The sequence below is a fragment of the Megalobrama amblycephala genome, linkage group LG2 (genome assembly GCF_018812025.1).
Source record: "Megalobrama amblycephala isolate DHTTF-2021 linkage group LG2, ASM1881202v1, whole genome shotgun sequence".
Taxonomy (NCBI): domain Eukaryota; kingdom Metazoa; phylum Chordata; class Actinopteri; order Cypriniformes; family Xenocyprididae; genus Megalobrama; species Megalobrama amblycephala.
Window position 1 is genome coordinate 54,285,645 of NC_063045.1, and position 23,403 is coordinate 54,309,047.

Consider the following 23,403-nt stretch of genomic DNA (forward strand, 5'->3'; position numbering starts at 1 on the left):
CGGCCCCTTTCTATAGCATCAAATTGCTAGCTAAAATCAAACTGATCACAAAAACCAACTATTAAATATCAGCGTGATAACAACTACCTTAAATGACAAAAAACATCTTTCGGAAAATTTATTGTAAGTGTAATTAATTTTTATTTTATTTTGACAAGTGCCGTTCGTTTGCATTGAGAGGGCGGGGTTTATGACTTGTACTGCATCCAGCCACCAGGGGGCGATCAAAGAGCCCGCTGCTTCACTTTTCAGGACGTATGAGGCACACCCGGTCAGGCCATCTGATCATTCTGATTGACATCACAAACTGTGGGCAGCCAGAGCCGCAAAGATGTGTTGCAGTATGTCACTAATGATTAAATAAGCAGATTAAAGGTGCAGTAAGTGATTTCTGAGAAACACTGTTGATATTTGAAATGATCAAAACAAACATGCCCCTACCCTTGATAGCTCCGCAGCACAGGCACCTCCCCCCTCATAAGTGGACATGCCCCTTACTGCTGATTGGCTAAAAGTGTGTTTTGACGCTAGGTCCTATTCACTTTCAACATCATTTCTTAGAAATTGTTTACTGCACCTTTAATTTAATTTGCAAATTGATGCTGAGTCTGACATTAAATGGTGTTGAATTGAAAGAGACAGTTTGAGAGCTGAGGTCGATCATTATCACAAACCTTATGAGATGGTCATGACCCAAATGTCAAAATGCAGAGGTTTTGTTTCACCCTGAAGGAGTTTATTTTGTGATAATGACCAACTGAATGTACAGTTATCCCACTTATTACATGGCTACTAAATAAATCAATATGAAATTATTGTAAGAAAAAAAGAGATTGTGGCATGATATCGTGACTGACCGATCAGAATCACAAATTCCACAGTGCCACATAGTTGTCATATATTAAACAGCTAGTTTTTTAGTTGATTTAACTGCTCTTCATTAGTATCAAAGCTCATTTACCCATGAGCATGTTTTTCTGTGATGGTGGCGTTTGAATAAGGGATCTGTGGATCTGTTTCCGACTGTTTTTAGAATGAATGCACATGTTCAGATGGCACAGGGAAGATCATTCATCAGGGGTTTTGAACAACAGTACACATGGACAGCGAGGAGGCATTTATCTCCCCGGAACAACACAAACACAGAGCTGCTGCCCTGGAGACTTCAGCTGCATGCTCAAATCACTATCCCTCTTCATATTCCACTGTGTCTAATTAGCCAATTCAGTCCAGACCACATTTATAGACCCGATGGAACATACAGACACACACACTTGTACACACATGCACACAAAGAATCTGTCCTGGAATTCACATGTAAATTAGATTGCAGTTCAGAGAGCTGTGTTCCTACGGTGTGGGCGTCTGACTGTAGACACTTTGAAGACAATCTAGTGGAAAGGACCTGGGCATATATTCGATTAAAATCATTAGATTACGCATTTGCGTGTTAATAAATGCAATAATCATATTCCAAACTCTATTTGGAATATGCTATTCACGACACAGGCAGCCATCCACCCCAGCTTGTGATGCAGATTGGGCCAGTATGTTCTCTTGAGGAGAATCACACTGATGTCTTCTGACAAGCTTCATTCCACAGGAGAGAGGGGTCTGTCACCAGGACACCATCGCCCAAACGCTTGCCTGAGGCCGTCTTCCCCACTGACTCACATTCTACAAACAAGACACTAAAAATAACAGCGTCGAAAAGGTAGAAAAACAGCATGAAATATCCATGAAAAAATTCCAATGTACGATTTTCTTTAGGAACTCTTTCTATTGAAATTAGCTTTAGACTGTTTTTTTCCTACTGAAAGCATCACTAACTCCATTTGAAACCAATTTGTTTCATAGAAGGTGGTGTAAATATATCCAGAATTAGAAATGCTTTATTCTGCCTTTAACAAAAAGCATAGGAACTTCATAGATGTGGTTCTAAAACACCTAAAAGAAAAGCAATTTTAGGCTTATTTTCCAATTCAATAATTCTGAAATGATACCATGCGGAGTCCACCTTGTGGGTGGATAAATTTAGAAGTTATTTAAACTGGTTCAAAAGTGCATGTTAAGAGAAACTTTATTCAGTGTGCAGGAACTAGCTAAATCTGTAGAGTGAAGAATTGTGGCTGATTTCACCTAATCAATACAAACTAGGCTGATGCGTCTTCATTTAAATAAGCTGTCTTGAATGTTACAGGACCAAATTTAGATATAATTAACAAGATTCTGCATTAGTAATTGTTGCTAATTTGTCTGTTCTCACTGTACGCTGACCTTCGCGTATGCATAAAAAGTGAACTATACTTTTAGGCTTTAGTTGGCATGAAATTAAAATTTGGTCCCACTTTATATTAGGTGGCATTAACTACTATGTACTTACATTTAAATTAATGATTTGATACAATACACTTGTTGTGTACATACAACATGTTTTTGCATTGTATTTATATTTTAAAAATACCTGCGTGTAATTACATCTGTAATTAATTTCTGTAAGTATATTTATAATTACACTGTTTGCCCATCCCTTACACCTTAACCCACCCTTAAACCTACCTATACCACCAAACCTGTCCCTAACTTTACCCGTATCCCACCTCAATAGCAGCAAAAGTGTTTTGCAATACAATATGAACACAATAAATACATTGTACGTATTTTTTGATGTAAGTACATAGTAGTTAAGGCCACCTACTGTAATATAAAGAGTGACCGAAAATTCACCCTGTCTATTTTCTAAATGCATGTCATAGATCATGTTTCATTTAATTAAAAATTATCTAGCCTTGTTTATTCAAAATATCATAAGTGGATCTTCCAGTGAAAATGACACTTCTCTCTGGTGATGTATGCAGGATTTCTCGAATCATTTAAGGCCCCGGTATACTTCAAACGAAGTTCTTCTTCGTTCTTCGTTTAGGGGTAGAACGAAGTACGAAATGCGTGACCAGCGATATACTGTAAAAGAACATCTGACACCGCCCACACTGCTGAGAGCGACGGTTAGATGAATATGTAAATATGTGCTGTGCACTTTCTTCTCAGTACCAAAATAAACACACACACACACACAAAAAAAAAAAAAATCAGAAAGCAGAAAGCATTTATTATAGAAAGCGTCTGATCATAACAGCATGGGAATGTTAGCACGAGCTCTGCAAAGTAGCACTCTAGTCACGTCACGTCTTCATATAGCACTTTATTGCTTAAAATCAAGCAGCTTTACAGTATCAGACATGAAAAACAGTTAGTGCCTCATTTTTTTTTTTTTTTTTACAAGCACAACTTCATTTTGTACTATAAAGCGGCTATCCAGTATGTTCATGTTTTCAGATATTACCTCAACAAACTCAAACACACGAAATGAATCAGAGACGCGTCCCGCGCGAGAGAAGGCGGAGCCTCAGAGCACACCTCCTATTACGTTATCGTCACTGACCAATGGAAGTACGAAGGTGTTTTGCAGCTGGTGCAAACTTTTCCTGAAAGTTCGCTTTGGCAAGCCGTTTCGAACTTCCAAAAAGAACACAAAACGAACTTTGTTTTGGCCTGATTTTGTTCGAAATGACGTCACATCAGTTCGTTCTTCGATTTTGTTTGAAGTATACCGGGGCCTTTAGTCTGGTTAAACTCAGCCCCTGCATGCTCACGTTCATCTGCTTCCACTTTTGAGTTCAACACCCACAATCAACCCTCCCTAGATTTTTTCTTTTTCAATAATCTGTTACACTTGGATGTATATTAGAATACGGAAGAACAGATATGACGCTATTTCCGGTTCAACCTGACTTTAATATGCCATTTTCGTATTCATTTCTCTGGATTTATCTCCATTGAAATAAGCCCCTAGGTTACAGGATCAACTTGTAGCCAATAAGGCAAAAAGTTCACAGATGACTTGCAGTGCTGGTGGTTGAAAGGAAGCTGTAGGTGTGATTCATAGCCTGTGGCACCATGCCATCAAGACAAGCAGAGATCTGATCAGCCTCTGCTGGGGAACCTCATGATCATTTCTGATGATGAAAGTCTAAACACCCCAGGTTGCATCCTTTAATGATGTTCCAGAAAACTGCACTGAGATTATTCATCTGCAGAGGTGAATGTTTTTGTGATTTTTTATTTTTTATTTTTCCCCATGCTAAATCATGTTTATGCATTAGGCATTTTGCACTCTGGGATCAACTTGACTTTTTTTTCTAAATGATTCTTTACCTTTTGTGGCTAACGTTAATATTAAAATGAACACTGAACTAATCAGATAATTACATGATCAATGTTTGTGACAGGAATGCAGCCTAGAGCAACACGAAGGCTGCTTTTATTTCGTTATAAAATATAGATTCACCCTCATCTTTGAGAATATTTGATTAGTGAAGGCTATTCATAAATAAAACAATACAAGTTTACTGAGAACTTTAGAAATTTAACTCCACATCTTTTAACCCTGATGAACAAGAAGAAGAATTAAATATTTAAATGTACTAAATATTTTTTCCCTCTCATTAATAAAGTTTTACTCCTAGGAAGGAATAGTAAGTTGATATACACACAGATGAGATGAAGAATTCAGTCATATGAGCCTGGTTCATTTTACATAGAGACTGAATCCCAGTTGGCACCCTAAACCTTCACGGTCTTCCTCTGAGTCCGCACTTTCGTGACGTAATGCCACTTTGACTGCCGGGTAAAGTCCTCTGCGTAGCTCGCAGACTTGCTGTCTCAGCTGAAGTGCGCATTGAGGGCGCGTAGCGGCCACAAAGGGGGCGCTCTCGAGCACCCTTCTGAAACCTAAAATGATGAATGGGACACCCTTCGGTCTCGTGGACTTAACGGACACGCGCACACTGCGGCCATTGTAAGTCCACAAGACCGAAAGTGCATAGAAGTGTGCCATTTGGGATTCAGCCAGAGAGGGTCGCCTCATGAATGCCACCATTTTGAGATCACATGACAAGTCGAATATTCCCTGACAAACTAGCATATCAAAACAGAATTTGTCCCTGGTGAAAAAGTACACTTCCATAATGTACTTAAAGTGCTCTGTTTTCGCACATTAAAATGTGCTTTTAACACCACTTGTAGTACACTTGAACCCATAAGTGTACTACAAGTAGTAATTAAATTAATTTTATAATACAGAGATAGCACATTTTAGTTCATATTCATGGTGTCTCAAAATAGCACAGTTAAGTAAACTTAGATTTTCTTAAAATTATCTTAAGAAGTTCTTTATCTTTAAGAAGAAGTAAAGTATATTATTAAAGTATAATTTTTAGTATATTAAGTACAAAATTAGTGCACAAAAACAGAGCACTTTAGTACATTATGGAAGTGTACTTTTTTTCACCTTTGGTAAAAATAATGACTGTTTCCATACAGGTTTTCTCCGAATGCTCTTCCCATCTGCCATTGGTCAAAAAACAGATGGCCCTCCATTAGTTGATCCAGTGTTACCTCAGCATTTACAAAGTGTTTCTGAGGGAATCAGCACGCTAATGTCTTCCTTACAATTATCTCTGCATATTATGCTGTGATAGAAGCATAGAAAAAATTGCTTACTTCACCTTTAACCATATTTGGCCCACAAGGTTTCTCATAAATACTTCAGACAGCCGGAGAATAATCCCCATTAGTACTCGGCTCTCTTCTTTCAGAAACATCCTCAGGCAGGTGTATAAAATCTATTCCAATGATGCCATTACAAACACCTCAATTCCATTTCTTACTGAAGCACCTGTTTAAAAGCCTTCTATCTCTTTCAGAAACCGTTAGCGATTTGCTGATGACGAATGATGCTGAATTTAAGGCCATTAGTTAATTAGTAGATCATAACATCCCTGAGGACAAAAGAAGCCCCAGAGTGGCTTCCTCTATCAGAACCGCGTGTCATTAGATGAGAGAGAGACGCTAATTAGAGGGCTGAAAGAGTCTAGATATTATATAAAGCCTCCCTGAGCTCGATGCTGTACACACGCACACATTTAAATGTAATATACAGGCCTGTTGTCTCCCCGCATAGAGAATGCCTAAATCTAATTTTGGGGTATCAAAATCAATAACCTTTTGCTAAAAGCCGGGCTTGTTAGTGCGAGAGGTGCATCTGGGAAATGGAAGCTGTATGAAACAGCATTCTGAGGTGAGACTGAGGTGTTGTCACTCTCGTGTTGTTAGAACAGTCGATTTCGAATAGGCCATGTTATATGTGACAGTGAGAGTGAATAAAAACAGCCATTAGAGTCTTGCATCCACTAAGGCTGCACCTCATTAACAGAATAGATTAAATGTATTTTTAGAATTTATAAATTAGCTTCAATTCAATATGAAACGTCATTCACAACTCACTTAGCTTCCATAATGTAAATATGCAATGATATATTTCTGGTGAAACAGGATATTGTATGGCAGAACTTGATTTTATTTATTGGGAATTGATTGGATCATCAAAAGTGGGGTTGTAGGAAGGGATGATAGGAAAATAAGAGCACTTTGTTAAAAAATTTTTTGTTGGAATAGTGTGCACTGATGAATCGTTAAGTAAATCAATCATTGAACAATTATTAATGATTAAAATCAGATAAGTGTGAGAAATTACTGTAAATGGGGTCCCTTTTTGATTACCTGTTGGAAATAATTGTCTTGTTTTGCTATCCAATCTTCTTAATTTTTAAGATCAGGCATGGCTACTTGTTACTTGAATGTGCCAGGCTTACGGCGTCAGCCGCTTCCAGTTATTTTACCTGTATAAAAACAGTCTATTATGCTACTTGATGTTGCAAACTGGTATTTGTTATCATGTAAGGAATAATTGACTCCGGGCGTTCAATTATTAGTGAAAAAATGCACACCTGATGTGGTAATATTGTGTGTAGTTACACCTCGGGTATGCAATTTTTAATTTATTTTTTTAATAATTCAATGGCCAACTTATACCATGGTTACCATGACTTTGTTCAGATGTTTTATTTCAAGGTGTTTGTGAAGTTTTTGACCTTAAATCTCTCTTCTGTGCAGAACTGCTTACGCATCTCATCCCAAGCCTCCATTACTAATTCCAAACTGTAATTATAGAGTTAGTTCTGGAGGCTTGAGCTATTGATATGCAGTTCATACAGAGAGAGGCAGAGAGATTAAGCATGTGTGAATGATCTTATCTGTGTGTCTCTCAATAGTGTTTTGCAGCAGCGGCTATACTAATAGTGAAGCTGAAAGTTTAACCGCTTCAAAAACAGTGAAGTTACTACCTTGATACTGAAAAATGTTGTGTAGCTTTTCAGTTGCGAAACTACTTTATTCATAAAGTTGCGTGGCAGTGCTAACAAGTTTCTGTGCCTGTGTATATTTCCATGTGCGTGCAAGTCAGTGTCTGTACAGTGCGTGCGTGCAGAAAGGGAGAGAGCGAGAGAGACAAAGCATGCTTTTCATAGGTAATACAATAATTTTATGAAGCGACAAGAATACTTTTTGTGCGCAAAAAAACAAATAAATAAAATAACGACTTTGTTCGACAAGTTCTTCTCTTCCGTCTGGGCCTCTGACGTGGGCTCACATTTATTTTTTTTATATAAAACAGTTTTGTCAGAACGCCCGGCTTCTACGTCATCTTCCGGCGCATGCGTCATGGTGCTTTCGTGAGCGCACGTCAGAGGCCCAGATGGAAGAGAACTTGTTGAACAAAGTCGTTTTTTTTTTTTTTTTGCACAAAAAATATTCTCATCACTTCATAAAATTATTGTAGAACCACTGTAGTCAAGTCGACTGTTTTAATGACGTATAGTACCTTTCTGGATCTTGAGAGGTTCAGTGACATTGCTGGCAATGCAGGCCTCACTGAGCAATCAGATTTCATCAAAAATATCTTAATTTGCGTTCTGAAGATGAACGAAGGTCTTACGGGTGTGGAACGTCATGAAGGTGAGTAATTAATGACAGAATTTTCATTTTTGGGTGAACTAACCCTTTAAATAGCTTTGTCTAAGCCACTGATGTGAGTCACAAACATATTGTGTTTGTTGACAATGCTATTCATTTTTTTAGGTGTAAAACCTTTTTTTTTTTTTTTTTTAAATACCCAGCGCAAATCGATCAAAACATCATCAGTGACCTCTAGCGTGACGCACCCGGCCCCCGACTTGGCCGACAGATCTGATTCCTCTCGTCAGTGTCTCATTATGAAATAGAGAGGCGTTTAATTATTTATTTATTTTTCTAGGTTCCTGACGCACATCTCTGACAGGAAAGCGCTAACCGCAAGCGTCCGGTCAGCGTGCTGTTGCTCTGCTTTGAATCAATCAATATGCCGGGGCTGTATTTGGCCTGCAGGTAGCACATACAGATTGAATCATTTTCAGATGATCAGATATGCAGCACTGATGCGAGAAGACGGCCGCTAACGCCGACTCGGCGCACGCGAGACTCTGTGGCACGTGGTAATGAGCCTGCGAGTCTCTGATGCCTGCCTGTTCCGTGCCCTGTCTGCCCACTAACGAGAGCCTGAATGCATCATCGGCTGACTGTCCGCCTCTGTCCCGCGGTGTCATAATGAATCTTGAGAGGCCTCACACCTCACAGACGCGACTGCTCCCTGCCGCCCGATGCCTTTTAATGGCTTGTTTGTTTGCCTTTGTTTTATTCCTCCTTTTCAAAAGGCGACGGCACGCAGTCCCGACAAAATCGCCTGGGGCTCTCCTTGATGTTTATGTTGCATGGGAAGTGTATGGGATTGGAGCAGACAGAGCCGTTTATTGCCGAAGGCGAGTGCATCCGTACTCGATATCTGAATGGGGTTATTAACATCCCCTGTTTGCACCTCTTGGATGGGATTTTTCAGCAATCATTTTCACTCATGTGCAAGGCGCTGGAACTCCAGAGAGAAAGATGTGTGCTTGTAGGTTCAGAGGGTTTTATATGGATTGGTGGAAAAGTCTCTGTGCTGCTCCAGTGAAAGGTTTAAGGCCATAATTCTAGCTTAACTACAAGAGGTCAGCAGATTTCAAACCATAAGCAATGGACGCAACACCTTCTGAATTATTCAAACATTCCCGAATCGTCCTCGCAACAACAACAAAAAAAAGTGAAAATCTAATACAATTCACTTGTGAGACCAGCATCTTTAGGTGGCCTATAAACAAACCTGATTTGAAGTGGTTTTACATTTGCATTTTACGTTTATGCATTTGGCAGGCTTTTTTTCTCCAAAGCGACTTATATTTCATTCAAGGTATAAGTTTTACGTTTTTGCTTTCTGTTGTTATTTAGACCATGACCCTGGCATTGATAGTGCCATGTTCTACTGTTTGAGATAAAGGACTTGTTTTAAATGGGCAAATGCAACAATCTTGAAAATAAAAGTTCTTCACCGTCTCTTTGTGAAAACGCTTTTCGCTGTTTTTTTTTTTTTTTTTTGGTAGTTAATGTCCTAGGTGTCAGTTTATAGGTGAACTTGGTAGTGACTTAAACCAACTGTTTCAAATTAATGTTTGAAATATGATGTGCCATTTATGTTGAAGAACAAAGCAGTTAAGTCAAGTGCTAACCACAAATGTTATTTTACTAATTTTGAACCAATTTGAAAATTCCAAAGGAAACCCATGTCTCAAATGGTAATTCTTTTCTTGGTTTTTAGACTACAATCTGAACAGCTTTGTGCAGATTATTCGGAGTTATATATTAGTTTCTGTGTTCTGTAAAACCCCAGTAGAGAATTTGAAAGGTTTTTTTTTTTTTTTTGTAGATCTTAAGATGTTCATCAGTGTTGCATCAAGCTTTAAAACCCTTTTTGGTTCTAATTGGAGCCTTTAGGTTTACTTTAAGGGTCAGTTTCTCATGAAATTACTGTCATCATACAGAATTGATGTTACCGTATAAAACATTTATCGCCAATTAGCGATAATGTGTGTGTGTGTGTGTGTATATATATATTATATATTAATCTAAATTAATTGCATACATAATTTTTGCTGTGAAAGTATTAAATATTTCAATTCAAATGAATCAATGCAGGGTTGTCGATTCATGATTCATTATAGACTGTGTGGACAGATCAGTTGTTGTCATGATTCATTAAAATGAATCTGTTCAAATGTGTCATTAGGTCGCGAATTGGACTTTAGCGGACGTTGACGCGTTGCGTGCGAATCGCGACTGTTATTAGGATATCGCAAAAGATATGTCAACACAGAAAACACTTCACCACTGGATAGGATTTTCTTTTTTTTACTGAAAGTGTGGTTTGTGTCAGCTGCACATGCTAAAAGTTCGTAAGACCGAATCCATGTTTCACGAGGTGCATTCGGAGAATGTTTTTCCTGAATAACCGCTGGGTGTGAATAGTGCTCAAAAGAACATCACCTCATCTTCTCTGACAGGCGCCCTTTTAGCATTGTGTCAGTTGATTTAGATTATTATGTGTGAGGTAGAGAGAGTGCAAAAACGTTGAAGACAAAGAGCGCTTGCGCACACGAGGGAGGAGCTCTGCTCGTTCTGTCCGTCAGCGCAGCAGTCGCGTCTCCCTCCTTCATTTTACAGTCGAATGGTGGCTAGAACGGCTCCAGGTTCAAAGGTCAATACGGAATGGATTAATCTGCGTTATTTTTTTTTACGCGTTATTTTTTCTCAGATTAATTAATCGAAAATTAACGCGTTATTTTGACAGCCCTAATTTATATACATGCATACATACAGGGGTTGGACAATGAAACTGAAACACTGGCCAATATAGTGTTGGAGGTTTCATGCCTATATATGCATGTCCTGGTGGCCAAACTTCACTGATTTCACATTCCATCAGTAAGAGCAGAGTGTGAAGGTTGAATTAGCAGAGCAACAGCACAGCTGTACATAAAATACTGCAATCCACACAACATAATGGGAGACAAATCAGAGTTCAAAAGAGGACAAATTGTTGGTGCGTGTCTCGCTGGCTCATCTGTGACCAGGACAGCAAGTCTTTGTGGTGTATTGAGAGCTATGTTATCCAGGGTAATGTCAGCATACCACCTCACAGGATGAACCACATCCAACAGGAGTAACTGTTAAGGCAAGAGGAAGCTGTCTGAAAGACATTTCCAGTTACACACCTGGATTGTATCCAAAAAACATAAAACCACAGCTGCCCAACTCACTGCAGAATTAAATGCGCACCTTGACTCTTCAGTCAATATTCACTGTCAGGCTGCTATAGCCAAACCTTTGGTCACTTGTCCAATGCCAAATGTCAGTTTCATTGGTGCAAACAGTGAAAATCTTGGGCTGTGGACAATGTGAAACATGTATTGTTCTCTGATAAGCCCACCTTCACTGTCTTTCCCACATTCGTGGGAGTTACGGTGTGGAGAAGCCCCAAAGAGGCTTAACACCGGGCTGTTGCTGCCCAGAGTGAAGAACAGGCTGGATCAGCGATGGTCTGGGCTTCAATATCATGGCATTCCCTACTGTGCTTGATGGGTGCCTCACTGCCAAGGACTACTGAAACATTCTGGAGGACCATGTGCATGTAATGGTTCAAACATTGTACCCTGAAGGGGGTGCCGTGTATCAGCATGATAATGCACCAGTACACACAGCAAGACTTGTAATAGAAAGGTTTGATAAACATGAAAGTGAAGTTAAACATCTTCCATGGCTTGCACAGTCACCAAGATCTAAATATGGGGTATTTTGAAGGAGCGAATCAGAAAATGTTTTCCTCCACCAGCATCACATAGTGCTGGCCACTGTTCTGGAAGAGGAATGGCTCAAAATCCCTCTCGCCATTGTGAAGGACTTGTACAGGTATCTGTTATTCCCAAGACAAATTGATGCTGTACTGGCTGCAAAAGTAGGTCCTACACCATATACTAATAAATTATTGTGGTCTAAAACCAGTGGCTAGTGATCTAACACTTAGCCACTATGTTATGACTGTGTTTTAAAAACTAATTTGATCAACTATAAATTAGTGAAGAGGTAATCAGTCTTACTTTTCTGATTCAAATGAGATTGATCTACCTTTTTATGTAACTAAATTTAAAAAGTTAGGACCAGTCATGAAGAAGATATTTAGATGACTATCTGTTAAGACTAGTCTAAGCAGTTTATGACACACACACACACACACACATGTATTTGTTATATTCAAGGACATTAATCTTAAATTATGAATGCCACATATGCTGGTGCGATGAACAGCCGATAAAAACATGCAGGAGTCGGATGATTCATGCATTCATTTTTTAAAAGTCATGTAATCACTTCTAAGTTGAGACATCTGCAATCTCTAGTTTTCCAACCCAGTGGACTCTACATTTCCTCTCTGTCCGTAATAGACAAATCACTCAAAGCTACCCAAATATGGTGAGAAATCTCATTTAAAACCCTTCAGCCTGGAATTTCAAAGCCAGATCTGCCAACCCCAAACTGCTGCAGTGTCCTGATGACATATGAATTTAATCACATGACAAATCAGAAACACAAGGAAAGACAAGAATATCTTACCCTCCACCACCTCCAACCCCTGAGGAAAAGTTGCCAAGATGAATTCATTTACCTGTTGTATTGCCTTTCATAGACGTGTCCTAAAGTATTCTGTCTCTTAAAGGGATAGTTCACCCAAAAACAAAAATTTGATGTTTATCTGCTTACCCCCAGGGCATCCAAGATGTAGGTGACTTTGTTTCTTCAGTAGAACACAAATGATGATTTTTAACTCCAACCGTTGCGGTCTGACAGTCGTATAATGCGTGTCAGTGGGAACTTCGTCTATAAGAGTAAAAAAAACATGCACAGACAAATCCAAATTAAATCCTGCGGCTCGTGACGACACATTGATGTCCTAAGACACGAAACAATCGGTTTGTGCGAGAAACAGAACAGTATTTATAACATTTTTTACCTCTAAAACACCACTATGTCCAACTGCCCTGCAATTCCAGTTAGTGAGGTCTGAACGCGCTCTGACAACGGAAGTGATGTCTCGCACTCATTGAAGCAAAGCGCGAGACATCACTTCGGTCATCAGAACGTGTTTTCTGACCTCACCAACCGGATGTGGAGGGCAGTTGGACATAGTGGTGTTTTAGAGGTAAACAATTATATAAATACAGTTCGGTTTCTAGCACAAACGATCGTTTTGTGTCTTCAGTGTGTCATCATGAGCCGCAGGGTTTAATTTGGATTTGTCTGTGCATGTTTTTTTTTACTCTTATAGACGAAGTTCCCACTGACACGCATTATACGGCTGACAGACAGCAATGGTTGGAGTTAAAAATCATAATTTGTGTTCTACTGAAGAAACAAAGTCACCTACATCTTGGGTGCCCTGGGGGTAAGCAGATAAACATCAAATTTTCATTTTTGGGTGAACTATCCCTTTAAGTGAAGAAAAAAGGATGCACATTCATTGCTACATAGGAAAAAAAAATCTACTTTACTCTCAGAAACAAATGTTTAAAAATTGCATTTAACTGGGGTAGTGCACTTATAAAACTTTGTACATTACCCCAAAAAGGTACATATTAGTACACTTAGGCAGAGTTAATATGAATTTCTCTCTTTAATTTGCAGTTCGTCTTTTCAATGTAGTTAAGTTTTCATCATTGTTAGTTTAGTTTTTTTCCCCAGAGTTTTCTAGTTTTAGTTTATTTTAGGTTGCTACAGTGCACTAAAAACTGTTAAATTTCTCATCGCAGTCTAGTGTCATTTACTGTATATCTTGTGTCATTTTCATGTTTAATGCAGACAGGTTGTTTTATATGTATTATATACATGTATATATTTATATGCATGTATTAAAATCTAAAATCTAAAATTAATTAATTAACTTTTAATTATTTTTTTTCTGCAATAATGTTAGATAAATTGGTTAACTTTATTTTTCGCAATTGCAAGTTTATATCCTGCAATTGTGAGTTTATTTCCTGTAATTTGCAATTCTGACATAACTCGCAATTGCAAGTTTATATCTCACAATTTTGTGAAAAGAAATCAGAGTTGCGTGATGTAAGCTTGCAATTTTATTTTTATTGAGAATAAATGTTAGAATTCTGAGATCAAAAGTCACAATTACCTTTTTTATTTTTTATTCAGTGGCGGAAGCAAGCTTTCTTTTGTGGAGTTTTTTTCTTTTTAAAGAATATATGCAATGCTCCCTTAGAATTTGTCCAGAACAAAGTATCTTAGATCTCAGCATGTTGCACGCCTGTAATGTCTTAAAATGCTGTCTAGGTAGGAAGGTTAAGTTTTGGAACAAAGCTTGTATATTATTCAGACTTTTTCACATTGTTTTTTTTTTTCAGGCTGAGAGAGGAAAGATGATTTAACAGGCAGGAACAGTTCAGCCGTCCACAGAGATGAGCAGTCATGTCAGTGAAGCTTGTCAAGCTGTCAAAGAAGAGCAATAGCTGCATCAAGCTATCTAAGAATTAATCTCAACACCAATCAAAATTGTAAAGATTTGGGGTTGGAGAGCTGGTCTAAGCCTCTTAGAGGAGCGCCCATCATTTTGATATCAGGTTAAGATGTTGGAGTCTTTGGTTATGCCAATCATGTGTTCAAAAACTTGAGATCAGACACATATGACATTGCAATAATGGTGCCAAAATCGAATTCTAGCACTCCAGAGTCACAATTTCTTCATCCGTCAGCCCTCGCCGGCGTGCCGGCTTTATCTCTAGAAGAAGACATCACACAGAGCTGTGAGTAAACCCACACACACTTAAATTTATCAGATGACATGGCTTTCCTTCCATCAAATAATCTTCAGCGAAGATAATAAAGAGATTAAACACTTCTACTTCTGGACGGGTTTCTCCGTGGAGCAGATCCGAAACTGTTACGGATGGTGGAGCTCATTCATCAGCTAGTTATTTAGAAAGAGGGGGAAATGGATTCTGCACTTTGACTATGACTAATACAACATTCAGTTAAATGTATAAGAAGCCAGTGAGCCGTGAAGAAGCAGGAGAGGCTTAAGACTGAGCCGAATAATACACACTCATTCTCAAAGAGATAGGAGGGTAAAATACCATGATTAACGATTTGTTTCTGTACGATGTGGGTATGTTGATCATCACTTGGCTGCTGGAGCAGAGAAATACTATAAACCCAGCAATGAAGATGTTCATGTGGGTCAGATAGAGTCGTTGGTAAAACCACACGGAACCTGCGGCTACAGGAAGTAGTATTAAATATCTGTGTTTTACTGTATTTATGCATCATTTTTGTACAATTATCTGTAAGAAACATGATTTCCATGCATTTAGAAAAGAGCAAAAGCTTTTTTTGAGAAAATGATGGATACATTTCAGCAATCTCAATTGCATTGCTTCTTGCACGTTTTGTCCAGTGAGTAGTGTTAAAAGTGTGTTCAGTTTGATCAAAAACAGATGAACGTAATTCTGGAGTAGTTTTATTATGTTGGTTGTTGTACATAATGCGGATTTTATTTGGAAATAAAATGTCCTGTGAGAGGTGCTAAAAGGTTAATGCTCTATAGAGTGGTGCAGTGATGATGTACCCAGAAGTTGGCATCACCCAATCGGATTTTTCCATTGGATTTTGGATTATGGCAGAAAATAAGGTCTGTAACAAGTCTTTTGATTCTTACAAGTTTTGTTCATCATGATAATTTTCACAAATGAACACAACTCTGATCAATTTTAAAGCGTAAAATACACCAATGTATCATCATCTTTAGTGATGGTGACGCTTATAGCCTGGTTGAAGCCATGCAACTGTGGTTCGTTTATAGCCTATGTTTAGCTTTTGACTTCTGCCGATACACAGTTTTCAACTAAAAATGTAAAACATTTTATGCGTTTTGGTTGTTTATTTACTTGACAATTGCGTTTTTACGATATCGCCAACTACTGGCCTGGAATGAATAATACAGCATTTTTAGTCATCACAAGGTCATTTTACTGATGTATTTTATGATAGAAGACCTTATTTCAAGCATTTAACCAAAAACCCATTCAAAAAACCCATTGACTTCAGGGCGATGGAACTAAAGTGCTAAAATGCTAACTCGTTTAGGTTTTGGCCTACAAAAATATGTCATCCCTGCACCACATACACTTAACCCTACCCTAAACACATTTGCTGAAAGTCTTTGAGCTATTAAATTGTGACTTGTGCTTCACAGGATTCATACCAGCGTTCAGCATTGTAAGTGCAACGCTGTACCAGGTGAGCTACTGAGCAAAGTTATAATATCAGAAAAGCCATACAAATAGAGCTGGTTAAAAATTTGGGCTGGTAATCAAATATGTATTAGTTTATAAATCATGCACTACGGTAAGTGTTTTGAGGTCATAAAGTATTGAGCAAGGAACTGTGCAAAAATAAGTCTTTATTGATCGATGATCCATATCATAATTTGTATGAAAAGGAAAAGAGTTTGTTTGTTTTTTACTGGTACTAGTGCTCATTTCAGCTGGAAATGTATGGTATATGGTTTTGGAGTTCTGCAATAATGTAGGTAGAGGCACGTTTTTCCAATAAACTTAGGTTGAATGACTAGAACACTCAGCCCCATCTAACACATTTTGCCATGTTCAAATGTATTCTGTAGATTTTCCCCCCATCAAAATCAGAGCAGAGAATGCTTAAAAAAAAAAAAAAAAACCTGCTGATTTGGTCAGGCTCTGGTTATGCATCTCAAAAAACAAAACAAAAGTATAGTAAGTTAGGTACAAAAGCTCAAAGTCAGAAACATGCCAAATATGTTAGTTGTTTTGAAATGGCTATGTAGCAATTTGTGATAATAACATTAAACATTTGTATTAGCTTTCCAGTCATGCACATCATGTGAGATATAATCAGGTTTGATCTCTGAAAACGAGCTGTGCTTTGACAAACAATGCTTTTATAATGATAAACTGCACAATATTTTACACGTTCTTGTTACTTTAGTACACTGGGTAACAGGTAAAATGTTATTTTTATAAAAATCCCACATATTTCTCTGAGTGGCTAAATATGGTTGAATGCTATACAGGATGAGTACTTAAAGGTGCTACAGAGGATGTTTTCGACGACTGAGAAATCAAAGACTGTTAGTGAGTTTTTGAAATGAGCGCATGCGTAAAAACAACCCCCCTCCTTCACAGCTCATTTCGAGGGAACGCCTCCCAAAACTCGTGCACGAGTATTGGAACACGAGTGTTTACCACCGGCATTCGCTGTGTCGTGTTAGTGGATTCATTATGTCGGACTCACCGCAAGTAACTCATAATCTGCAGTTGTTACTCCTGACAAAAACATTGCATGCGCCGCCTGTGGAAAGTTACTGGAGCGTGCACGTCTCTCACAAGGAACGTCATGGCAGTGATTGACAAGCCAGAGGGCCAATCGTTTACGCGTTCTGGCTGATGTTTTTAAGGCCCTACCTCGTGCACAGATTATGTATATTAATATTATTCCTTTCAGTGCACCTAATAAATAGTCCTTTATCAGTTAGTAAAGACAGTTTCAAGTAATATTGCAAAAATGTATAAAACAAAACATCCTCTGTAGCACCTTTAATAATACAAAATCATACAAAAAATGAGATGGTCGCAGTGTATCACATGAAGCTTATAGCCGTTAAATATATTATATGGGTCAGAAAAAAACAAATCAACAGCTGTTTATTCATACTGAACTCTGATTACTTGGATTTTCAATTTGATCCTCCATTTGATTTCCTTTCATGCTGGTAATTGGTGATGTGTTTTTTAATAAACATGTAAGCAACAGAAGGTAAGTGCTGCATGATGGGTCTTTCAAAGGAAATGTTTTGTGAACACTTCTAAACCTCTGTGTTTTTATCCTTACACTCTTCATTATGCTTTAATAATGATCAGTGGGATTGAAATGCTCCGTTTGTCAGCGAGGACGTCTCAAGGTTGAAACACTGACTGTGATCAGCCGGTATTGGCTTGATATGTAGAAATAATCTCAATTAAACTCTGCGTGAGCTGGGACATGCAGGAACATATGCAATGTTCGCTCTGGGTTTTTACACACAGCAAACATCCCAACCATTTACAGTCAACAGGAAATGATATTCGCAACCCATTTTTATGATAGTCTAGGGTAGGATTGATTTTTATCCATAAGGAGTTGGATTGTACAAAGTGAGGATTCTATATGGGATGGGAGTTTGCAGTCCTGAAACACCGCCAGCAAGGGTTTGCTTTTTTTTAGGTTAGCATGGCACCGTTAACCTGTGCAGGAACATGTAACTACACCATCTGGCAGCAAAAAGCATGTTCCTCTATTGACTGCAGTTCTGACAAAAGTAACATTTAAATCGCAAATATTTAATTTCAATTATTTTAGTGTTTTCTTTCTTTTTTTTCCCGAGGGCTCTAAAGTTGAAATTGATATTTGTTCTTGCCTGCAGTCCATGACGTCACAGCTCAGGGTGGTTGCTAAAGTAGGGTTTAATGGGGCTTTCACACTTCGCACGTTTGCTACGGTCCAAATCTGAGCACGTTTGTTCCAGGCAAACGTTGGTCTGGTTTCACACTCACTTGATTCTATCAAACCCCGGTGCATTTGCGTTCATCTTATGTCATCACAAACGATGGAAACGAATGATAGAAAACAGGATGTGTGTCAATATATTGTTATTTTTTAATTAATGAAAGTTAAAACAAAGTGAAAGTGACATGTGAAGGCCATACTTGGAAGCACACTTGGAGCACAGATTTCAACTAAAAATGTAAAACATTTGATGCATTTTGGCCATTTATTTACATGACAATGGCATTTTGGCGGCCTGAAAATGCAAACTTTTGAGAAAGGGTTTCAAAGTGCAAGTTTTTTTAAGACATCAACTACTGGCCTGGCATGCGTAATACAGCGTTTTTAGTCATCACAAGGGCGTTTACCGATGTATTTTATATCATAGAATGAAATGCGAATATATCTTGAGCTTCTGTTCACCACAGACCTTATTTCAAACATTTAACCAAAAACCCATTGACTTCATGCTATACAATGCTAAATTCAACGTAAACACGGAAGCTCTGCACTGTGTTCACTACGTCAACTGCGTAGGAGACTGACATAGAAGAGAAGAAACTGTTGAATAAAGCCGTTATTTTTGTTTTGTTTTTGCGCACAAAGAGTATTCTCGGCGCTTCATAACATTAAGGTTGAATCACTGTAGTCACGTGGACTATTTTAACAATGTATTTAATGCTTTTCTGGACCTCAAAAGGTGCAATGACATTGCTGCCTATGTGTGGTTCAGAAACCCTCTTGGATTTCATTAAAAATATCTTAATTTGTGTCTTACGGGTTGGGACGACATGAGTGTGAGTAATTAATGACATAAATTTCATTTTTGGGTGAACTAAGTCTTTAATAAATCATGTGCGATAAGAGCAAGAACAGGTATTCATGTTGACTGTAGACGACCTTACAAGAAAAAGAAGAAAATAGAATCACCAGATAAAGTAGTCACTTTAAGACACTGTGGGTTGCATTTCAAGGTTTCTTGACCTTGTTGACCCATCAAATTGATGTCAGATCAGTCTAGAGGTGTTTTGAATCACTAAAGGATGGTCAAAGGTTAAGAATTACTTTGCTGGATAAAGTGCCAAGTTCGATCCAAACTTTGACTCATGTTGATTTGATACACCCCTGAAAGCATTACTTTCTGCATGTAAACGGTCTTATATTCCATTATCTATTGATTAGACAATTGGGCATTTTGTTGCAGATAACAGCTGTATTTTTAGGTACTGTTGAAATGAATGGAAGTCATTTATGTTTGAGGTTAGATTTCATGTAGTAAAAATGATGCAAAGGGACAATGTGAAAAATCAATATTCACTGAGGGGAAAAAAACAAGCGGATGAGTTCAATTGAAGCATCTGAATGAATGTAATATATTGTGAGTGAGTGATCAATTTGCAAAAAGTCAGTTCGGTAACAGGACCTTGAAGTTGTGAAAGAAAGCATTTGGGTAATTTGCAAATAAAACCTCAAACTAAAATCTCCTCTGTCGACACACACCCACATACCTCTTCATAAAAGCCCTCAGGAGGCAGTCGGATGTGTCTGTTTGGGGGAGATAAAAACTCGTTCACAGGATCCCATGAGCTGGAAAGTTGGCGCGACACAATCTGGCAGTCACTCTACTCTTATAACAAGCGCTGCCTCTAACTGAGAAAGAGAAAGAGACAGCAAAAGAGCTGCGGGAAGAGAGAATGAGAGATTCATTCATTAATAGAATATTCCACTTTAACTAAGAGTTGTTACACATACAGTACAGTGAACTTTTTTTTCCAACATTTCAGGTTCAATTTTGTAGAATTAATGAGGGAAAGTATATTTTAGATGCCTTGACCTTTTTGCAGTTTATTTAAATGGTCCTGCAGTGTGACATTTTCTGAAGTAAATATTCCATGAAGTCTTGAGTTTATTGCGCTCTGAATGCTTGTGTAACTTTTAGAACAATATATGTGAAATCTGGGAAATTCTGTCAAATCTTATGCTGTTCTCAAAAGAACTAAATTATAACTGTTTTTTTAATGGATACATGACATATTGGTTCTATTTTGGCTATTATAGTTCTATTTATCTCTTTTTTAATATCGGATATTTATTTATGCATCCTCATTTTCATTACTTTTTTTCAATTTAGACTTACCTTTGCCATCATCTAACACTCACTTAATGTTAATCTTAAATGTAATTTTTAGCAAATCTCAAAATGAATACTCATTCATACTGTACATTACAATGATGTGATGCCTCAAATCACTAGTAGCATTTAAAAGAGTTTTTAGTGTTTTATTTATTCATTTATTTATTTAGACAAAATAGTATATAATAAATAAAGTAGTGTAGAATCTTAAATAATCATGGGCTTATCGGTATTGGTCAGTGCATCCTCACTGTTTTTGCCAGGGAAAAAATGCATGAAAAGGGGAAAAATATATGTGCCCTAATACGAAGTAATGTATGTAAATATTTATAACAAAATTCAAGAATGTTTTTTGAAATATAACATTTTTATGGAGTATATCATGTCACACCACAGGACGCTGCTATGAATGATCACAAATATTTATTCATTTATTTATTTACTATTTTGTCTAAATAAATATTTATTCATTTATTTAGACAAAATAGTAAATAAATAGTAAATAGTATCGAATTTTATAATCACAATTATCAGCTTATCGGTATTGGCCAGAATTTAAATATCGGTGCATCCTCACTGTTTTTGGCAGGACAAAATTGCATGAAAAGGGGAGAAACTATATGATAATGTAATGTAAGTGAATGTCTAATATTTAAAACAAAATTCAAGAATTTCTCCCCAGCTTCTGATGCTGTCTGTTTTTCAAGAGTGGCTTGACACAAGGAATGCGACAGCTGAAACCCATGTCTTGCATATGTCTGTGTGTAGTGGTTCTTGAAGCACTGACTCCAGCTGCAGTCCACTCTTTGTGAATCTCCCCCACATTTTTGAATGGATTTTGTTTCACAATCCTCTCCAGGGTGTGGTTATGCCTATTGCTTATACACTTTTTTCTACCACATCTTTTCCTTCCCTTCGCCTCTCTATTATTGTGCTTGGACACAGAGCTCTGTTAACAGCCAGCCTCTTTTGCAATGACCTTTTGTGTCTTGCCTTCCTTGTGCAAGGTGTCAATGGTCGTCTTTTGGACAACTGTCAAGTCAGCGGTCTTCCCCATGATTGTGTAGCCTACAGAACTAGACTGAGAGACCATTTAAAGGCCTTTGCAGGTGTTTTGAGTTAATTAGCTGATTAGAATGTGGCACCAGGTGTCTTCAATATTGAACCTTTTCACAATATTCTAATTTTCTGAGATACTGAATTTGGGATTTTCCTTAGTTGTCAGTTATAATCATCAAAATTAAAAGAAATAAACATTTGAAATATATCAGTCTGTGTGTAATGAATGAATATAATATACAAGTTTTACTTTTTTAATGGAATTAGTGAAATAAATCAACTTTTTGATGATATTCTAATTATATGATCAGCACCTAATATGATATGACACCTAATATGAAGTAATGTAAGTGAACAACTAATATTTATAACGAATTAGAATGTTTTAGAAATATGGGGTTTTGGATAGAATATATCATGTCACACTGCAGGAATGATCTCATCTGCCTGATTGTGACTGATGATACTTCAAAAGCAACAGCAGATTTGACTCTTTTGGCATCTAATGGACTGTTTATGCAGACATATGCTGTACATTTTCAGCCTGATAGATGACAGATGCAATATCAGACACTTTGGTCTGTGTTTAGCTTTTTATGTGATGATGAGGAGGATTAAATCTTAAGTCTACTAAATCTTTAAAACTCACCCTAACCCTCCATTTTCCTCTAAAACTTTTTAACATGTTAATGCATCTCAGTGTCTGCAGTGACAGGGAAATTCTCTGTTGTGCAGAGAGATTGTTTGCAGGTCAGACAGATTGTGCTCCGAGGAACAATCAATATCCTTTAAGCATCAGGAAGTAGGAAGAGGGTGTGGAAGTCCCTTGTGGGTAATCCACACGTAAAATACAAACACATACTTAACCAGCCTTTCCGCAATTAACAAATTGTGCGATTCATAAATGTTTTATGGCACGAGCTTGTCTTTGAAGCATTCTGATGTCTCTGGGATCTAAACAAACGTCAGTGATCAAATCAGCCATTTGTGAATTGTGCGGCTTTAATTATTGTACGCTGAAAGAAACACTAGATGAAACTTTGTGCTTTGAATATGAAATCCTAATCACAGCAAATGACATATACACACACTCTTTTCTTAAATCATAGCTGTATTTATGCCCAGGGCTTGGGCAAAGTTGTGAGCATGATTCATTACCAATTATGATTTTATTATAAAAATAAGAAGCAGTATGTGCACGAGAAAGAGGGATGTGTTTTTTCTGGGGCTAGTTTTGCCAGTCTTTTGAGATTTTATGTATGCATTGTATTCTATTCAAACTGATGTGAGAGCTAAAGCCCGGGCAAAACTAATAAAAATAAATGCCTGGGCAAAACTAATAAAAAATTCAAACGGTGGAACTGCACGGCTCATAAATTTACTCATAAACTCCAGATACCGCGTCAGTTCATTTGTTTCCTTATTTGATTCATCTCTAGCACAGTCCATTTCATGGATTGCCGCACGTCTTCCTCTGAAAACCATGTTTCTTTCTGTCCACTGTGCAGTGATGCAGTTTGCACACAATGTGATTTAGCCAAATAGGATATGTTCCTGCATTAACAGCCTTTATTGATTCTGCAACAGAATTTTTTATCAACCAATCATAGGCCAGATCCTAACTCTAGCCTTAAACCCTTAAATCTGAGGGAAATTATGGGTTGATAAGAACATTGCTCAAGCTCTAATGATGCTTTCAGGTTGAGTTCGGAAATTGTAAGCAG

General features: G+C 37.7%; 1 long non-coding RNA gene across 2 annotated transcripts in view; it reads right to left on the reverse strand.

Moving 5' to 3' along the window:
- Positions 1-23,403, reverse strand: part of LOC125262288 — a 75,620-nt gene that overhangs the window by 28,616 nt on the left and 23,601 nt on the right. For both annotated transcript variants that reach the window (XR_007183541.1, XR_007183542.1), the window contains exon 4: positions 19,995-20,165. This is a non-coding gene — a long non-coding RNA (uncharacterized LOC125262288). The remainder of the gene's footprint in view (positions 1-19,994; positions 20,166-23,403) is intronic.